The following is a 7,878-nucleotide window of genomic DNA, read 5'->3' on the forward strand; positions in this document are numbered from 1 at the left end:
ACAGACAGGTAATCAGTACCTGATATGTACTGTCATGTCACTTTCCATGTATTTGGGTTTAACACAGACTGGTAATCAGTAACTGAGATGTACTGTCATGTCACTGGCCATGTATTTGGGTTTGACACAGACTGGTAATCAGTAAATGATATGTACTGTCATGTCACTCTCTATGTATGTGGGTTTAACACAGACTGGTAATCCGTAACTGATATGTACTGTCATATCACCGCCTATATATTTGGGTTTTTAACACAAACAGGTAATCAGTAACTATGTACTGTCATATCACTGTCCATGCATTTTGGTTTTTAACACAGAGAGTTATTCAGAAACTGATATGTACTGTCATGTCACTGTCAATGCATTTTGGGTTTAACACAGACAGGTAATCAGTAACTGATATGTACTGTCATGTCACTGTCCATGTATTTGTGTTTAACACAAACTGGAATCAGTAACTGATATGTACTGTCATGTCACTCTCCATGAGTTTGTGTTTACCACAGGCTGGTAATCAGTACCTGATATGTACCGTCATGTCACTGTCCGTGTATTTGGGCTTAACACAGACAGGTAATCAGTAACTGATATGTACTGTGATATCACTGCCCATGCATTTGGGTTTAACACAGGGACTTAATCAGTGACTGATATGTACTGTCATGTCACTATCCATGTATTTGGGGTTAACACAGACTGGTAATCAGTAACTGATATGTACTGTCACCTCACTGTCCATGTATTTGGGTTTAACACAGACTGGTAATCAGTAACTGATATGTACTGTCATGTCACTGTCCATGCATTTGGGTTTTACACAGACCAGTTATCAGTAACTGATATGTACTGTTATGTTACTGTCCATGTATTTTTGTTTAACACAGACAGGTAATACGTAACTGATATGTCTGTCTTGCCACTATCCATGTTTATGGGTTTAACACAGACCAGTAATCAGTAACTGCTATGTACTATTTTGTCACTGTCCATGTATTTGGGTTTAACACAGACAGGTAATCAGTCACTTATATGTACTGTCACCTCACTGTCAATGTATTTGGGTTTAACACAGACCAGTAATCAGTAACTGATATGTACTGTCATGTTACTGTCCATGTGTTTTGGTTTAACACAGACAGGTAATTAGTAACTGATATGTACTGTCATTTCACTATCCATGTATTTGGATTTAACACAGACCAGTAATCAGTAACTGACATGTACTGTCATGTCACTGTCCATGTATTTGGGTTTAACACCGGCTGGCAATCAGTAACTAATATGTACTGTCATGTCACTGTCCATGTGTTTGTGTTTAACACAGACCGCTAATTAGAAACTGATATGTAGTGTCATGTCACTGTGCATTTGTTTGGGTTTAACACAGACTGGCAATCAGTAACTGATATGTGCTATCATGTTACTGTCCATGTGTTTGTGTTTTACACAAACTGGTCATCAGTAACTGATATGTACTATCATGTCATTATCCATGTACTGGGCTTTAACACAGACTGGTAATCAGTAACTGATATGTACTGTCACCTCACTGTCCATGTGTTTGTGGCCTGGGGATGAAGGGACGGCCTTGAGTGATACTAATGCAGAGTGAATCCACCATTGGAGATCTTTTTTACAGGAGTTGGTTATCAAGATTTTGTGTGACATTGGAAGTTATAAGATTGACCACTGTGTGGAAAGTAGCCATTAAAGTATTCTCATATGAAGGTGAGCTAGAGGTATGAGAAAAATTGCAGCAGCCTTTTTCCCTAGTACCTGAAGAACCAGTCTTGCAGATGGTCGCATCTTCCTGATTAATAATGTTACATGGTGCCGAAGATTGCCTACTCTGTCTTTTGCAATTCTTGCTATTATTGTGGTTGTGTTTAACTCTACTCCTATAAAGGTTAAGTTTTGACATGGCTGTAGAGCAGATTTTTTTTGTAGTTCACAGTAATATCTAGGGAGGAACAGAGTTGAAGGGTATAGTCCCTGGCTTGTAGCAGACAATGCTTTTTTGGGGTGGTTATGAACCAGCCATCCAGTTATGGAGACACCCAGAATCCTTGGCATCTCAGGTGAGCTGCTACTATTGCCATACACTTGGAGAACATTCTGGGGGATGTAGTGAGTCCAAAGGGCACAGCTTGAAACTGGAAGTGGATGGCTCCTAGCTGGAAGTGCAGGTACCTCCTGGATAGCCTTTCCATTTTGATGTGGTAGTACGCATACTGAAGGTCTATAGAGCATCTCCAATTGTCTTTTCCTAGGAATGGAAGTATCGACTGCAGTGTCACCATCCGGAACCTGGTCTTTTTGGCAGATTTGTTCAGATTGCAGAGGTCCAATATGGGTCTCTAGCCCCTGTTTTCTTTGGAACTAAAAAGAATCTTGAATAAGTTCCAGATCCTCTCTGGTCTGTGGGGACTTCTTGGATGACTCCTTTTCTCAGCAACTTTTATTTTTCTAATGTTGCTTGTTCCTTCTGATGGGGTGGAGTGTCTGGAATTGACTTGTTTGCGGGAGTGGGGAAGGAGAAGAGAATGACATATCCACTGGATATTATGTCCTGTACCCATCTGTCTCTTGTTATCTTTTGCTAGGTTTTGTGGTGCAGGGACAATTGACCCCCAACTACCTCCAAAGGTGAGCAATCAGGCACTCCTTCAGGAGTGCTGGAAGGGTCTGCCAAAGAAAGATTCTCTGGAGCCCTGATTCTGTTGGCCTTCTCTGCCATGAGGGTGGCATCATCTTCCATTACTGTTTCCCCCTCTGCCTCTAGGGGAACTTTCACCTTGTATGTCCTGGAAAGACCTTTGTGATTTTCTGAACCACCTTTTCCCACTACCTCTCTGACCCTTAGGAAAGGGTATGGTAGGTGTGGAAAAATGCACTCCAATGGCAGATAAGCTCTTCCCTCCTGTTCACACCTGGTGAGAGTCTCTTTAAATTAGGCCAAAAAAGAGAGACGCCATAAAAGAACGCATTCACAAAGAAAGACTTGAAGGGCTCCATGAAATCACAAAGGGGCATCCAGGCCTGTCTCCTGAGAAAAATGCCTGAACCCACTGCTCTACTCACTCCATCTACTGCATATGATATAAGTGCCATGGATAAGCTGATGGCAAAATTAAGGTTGGAAAGCTGAGTATTGACTTTATCCACCACAGTCTCAACTACAGTGCCTTGGAGGGAGTCTGTAAGTTCCTTTAACAGATCCCTCTGTAGTCTTGTGAAGTGGGTGAAGTTCAGTGACCACAAGGAAAAGGTTGCTGATGAAAAGACATGCTTCCTGTACCTTACCATAGTCCTGGAATTCTTGTTAGGAGGATGGATAGAGGAACTGGTCTTGGACAGTTCCTTTTTGGTGGCTGCCACCACAACCATGGCATCCACTGCTACACCTTTTGTCAAAAAGGTTTGTCTTATGGGGCTGTGATTTATTTGTTTAGCCTCCTAGGAGTAGGTTCTATAGAGTCTAGGGTCTCCCAGGCCTTCTGATAGATTAACTCAATAAGCTAATCAGAAGGTGGGGTAACCCAAGAGGTTGAAGAATGGGACCCAAAGGCCTTCAGGTACACCAACTCCTTGGCCAAAAGGGTTGTGGACTGCCAGTCACCCATCTGCTTCAAAATTTCCAGGATGTTTTACAGGAGACATCTTCAGTAGGTGACTGTGGGGACCCTTCTGCTTTATCAAGATTGGTGTCAGAAGTGATAGACTTCTCTGGGGAGTTAAGATGCTTCCTCTTGCAGGTCCTCTTCTGAGGGACCTCCTCACTGGGATATTCTGGACAGGTTTCAGAAGACAGGGGAGTCTCCTGGGGTCTCTGAGGTCCCATGGACAGGGTACATGAGAGGCCGAAGACACCTATGTAGAGTTGGGAAGAAGATCCGAGGGGGATTGTGTCTGAGACTGAGAAGTAGTCAGCACCCTCCTCATGACCTCAAAGGCTGTTTGCCTCTGCTCTGAAGAACACTTTGGATCAGGCAAAAAGGTTGCCGGAGCTGAAGGCATCTCTGGCACAGAAGACAAAAACTCTGAGGCAGAGATGGGAGCAGAACTCACCCACTCTGAAGCCCCCAGAGGCAGGGATGAATTCAGAAAGATCAGAACCATCTCCACAGACCTGACCAGAGAGTGTGGGCTCCCAGAGGTTCCCTGCTCAACTGAGTGAAAATACTCTGGGCAGTTATTGGATCTGAAGAACCTATGGGTTTTGGATCTGAACAGACACTAGATGGATGTCAGAAATTTCCATCTCCAAAAGCAAGGGATGGATCAGAGGAGGAGCAGGCACCAAGGGGAAAGACTGTGTCTTGTTCAAAAACTGTGGGTTGGGATCCAATAGTAATTTGGCCAAGACTTGTGTCTTCAGTAGCCTTTGCACCATTCTGTCCATGTCTTCATCGGAGAGGCTTCTGATCGACCGAGTGGAGAGGGTAGGAGATCTTGTCCTTGTTAAGAAAGGTGAAGGGAGCTGAGAAGGGATTGGCTCCAAGGAAGGAGACTGGCTCCTACATATATAAATTCAGTTGGCAAAGTAAATTTCAGAGCTAAAGGTTCAGAAATGGTAGACTTCACAGCTGTAGGTTCTGACTGCTCCAAAGGTGTCTTGGATCCAATTTGAGCTGCCTGCTCCAATGGTTCAGTTGGAGCCGACAGTTTAGTTAATTTCTGCTTCTGCTCCGAAGAAGATTTTGGTGCTGAAGAAGGTCGCTTTAAAGACTTGTCTGATTTAGGTGAAGACTTGGTAGATATAGCCTCAGAAAATGTTTTTTTTTTAACATCCCCTTCAGAATATGCTTGTTCTTGCGCTCTAAGAACACTATCTAGTTAAACTCATGGCAAACTGAACAGGATTCTTGCAGATGAAGAGGCCTCAGGCAATACGCACACAAATTGTGCAACTCACTAAGGGGTATCTTTTCTCTGCATTGCACACACTTTTTGAAGCCAGGAGGCTTCCCTTCTTTTTGAGACATATTTAGAAAAGACACACTCTCACTTTCAGGCCTCTAGTTAAGCAGGACAGGATAAAGTAGAATATATTTTTTTAAATCATCCTCTAAGTTAAATGGACAAAAGGGACAGCAAGAAAGGATAAAGAAATAACATCCTCTAACTAAAATGGATGCCAGTTAGACAGGAACAAGGGATAAAAAATAATGTCCTCTAAAACGGACATTGGTTAGAGGCCCTCTAATTTAAATGGATAAGGGATACAAAATAATGTCCTCTAACTAAAACAGATATTGGTTAGATGCCCTCTAATTTAAATGGATGCTAACAATGGAAAGTAATGGGTAAAAGCACTAAAGAAAGACCAATCACTCACACTAAAAGGTAAAGCTACAGAAGTTATTTTAAAGGAAAAAGCTATTAATAGAGAATAGTGAAGACAAACAAATTTAAAGACACTTAGCCCAGAGCTTGCTAGCAGAACCTCCTTTTTTGCAGAGTGGCAAATGAGATCTGAGGAAGCTAGAGGGGTGCATTATGGGTAAAGAGGGATGCCCATGAGCTTTGCTGAAGACCTTGAGTTTTTAGAATGGCCAAGATGGATCCGATGGCTCAGATCCAACGCATCAGTGAAAATAAAGGTGAGACTGACAACATCACATCAGATTATATCACAGGGCAGCTGCATTTTTTCAGCCTCTACTTTGCACAGAACAGACTATATCACATGGAGGCTGCATTCCTTCAACCTCTGCTCTGTACAGAACAGATTAATATCACTGAAAGGTGGCATTCCCTTGGCCTCTACTGGGCACCAAACAGATAAATATTACTGAAAGGCTGTATTCCTTCAGCCTCTGCTGTGCACAGAACATAATATATAACAGGGAGGCAGCATTCCTTCAACCTTTGTTGTGCTTAGAACAGATTACACCACATAAATGCTGCATTCCTTCCACCTCTGCTCTGTGCAGAACGGATTATGATACAGAAAGACTGCATTCCTTCAGCCTTTGCTGCGCACAGAACAGATTATATCACAAGGAGGCTGTATTTCTTCAGGTTCTACTGTGCACAGTGTGACAAAGGGAGATACTGCCAGCACAGCTATTTGGAATTTTGTAAATAATTATATGTTACTAGTGAATATTGAAATGATTTATATAAGATGCTTGAATTACAAATGTATTAGAACTGTATCTCGTGTATATCAGACTGCTCTGTACAGGTGTTTGTGTTGAGAAGATATTTTGTAGAATGCTTGCGCTTGGAATGTATCCACAGTGCGCCCTGCTGGAGAGAACAGAAATGTACATGCACTGTTGTAACTGTTTAAATGTATGTGTTAAAGAGGAAACCGGAGGGTTGACTTCAATCCAGAAAACTTCAGAAAAATAGCTGAAATTAAATTACTTTATGGCAGCAAGAGACACAATGTCTGTACTAGGGAGCTTTCTGTATTGTCTTTAGGGTGAAATAACTCCTAGTCTTGAAATGTGGAAGACTGTAATTGCTTTATGACTTCCTGCATCTGCCAAAGATCTGAGGTCTATGTGCTTTCACAGGTAGAGGCTAAATACTGTCAGCTCCCAGCAGTGGAGGTTTCACCTGGGATAGAGTCAGATGACAGGAAATGATGTCATTCTGCAAGTTATCCCAGCAGTAATATTTGTCTTGGGCCTGACAACATCTAGAAGATCCATTCACCACACATCTGCCTTGCTCTGTAAGTAAGTTTGTAAGGTATAGTAAATCTCTTAGATAGAGTCAGGAATATAGTGAAGCTTAATTTAGATATTTTTTCTTTATTTATGTGAGGCTGTCCTTCAATGCTGCTTTAAATATTTCCTGTGATTTTAATTCTGATGTCACTGAAAATATACATTGAATATTTTCTTGTTCTTTTATTAATTATTAAATATATTTAAACCTTTTATTGTGCTAATCTGTGTAGAGATATTTAAGTTTTAAGACTATCTGCGTATTTATTTGGTGACACTGTGGGCCAATTGTAACAGCCTTGTTCTTGGTCAAACTACCATCTGTATTAATATTAATATAACACAGTAAGATTGGGCACCCTTTGTTAAGGGCCCTAACGTAGCTGATAAGGAGTTGGCTGGTGGCAGTGATAACTACCTTATAGTCTGGGCAAAAGGGGGTGCAGCTAGAAAACCTGTGTGTGTGTGTGTGTGTGTGTGTGTGAGTGTGTATATATATATATATATTAAACCTCAAAGAGTGTATGTGTCAGCTACTTTGGCAGATAACACAGAAAGTCTGTAATGTATTCCATTACTTAACTTTGCATGTAACATACAGCAATGTAGGGCTGATTCCCTGTGAAGCATTATTATCTGCTATGTTGTAGTTGTACATAATGGCCAAATGTAGAAAAAATAATTATTTCACTTTATTTTATAAGATTATTGATACTATTTGGTACATTTTAGGATTTAGTCCAAAAAACTTGAGCATCTGAAGGGTGGATTAATTTTGCTGCACAAATGTAGGTGTAAAACTGTAATTGTGTGGAAGCACTGTGTGACACTAAGCTCTCAGTTCTTCAACAAGCACTCTTGTCTGATGGGTGAGGGATAATAGGAAAATATAGGCAACAGAAATATCAAACTTTATTTTGCATGATTACAAACATTATTCAGCCTAGTAAAACACAGTATTTGGGGGTATATATTTATTCTTCTCTCCTAATGCGCTTCTAAATCTTGACAACAGAGAAGATAAATATGGCAATAAGGTAATGACTGACAAACAGTATTCTCAGATATCTGATCCTAGTAAAATAAAGCATATACACACTGTAGTAACTTTACTGTGCTAAACTGCTTTCAAAACATGTCTGGAGCACACTGCAATATCCTGTTGATTTTTGTCAAAAAATGTAGCTGATTT

The sequence above is a fragment of the Protopterus annectens genome, chromosome 15.part0, assembly GCF_019279795.1.
Source record: "Protopterus annectens isolate FY-2018-M chromosome 15.part0, PAN1.0, whole genome shotgun sequence".
In the NCBI taxonomy this organism is placed as follows: Eukaryota; Metazoa; Chordata; order Ceratodontiformes; family Protopteridae; genus Protopterus; species Protopterus annectens.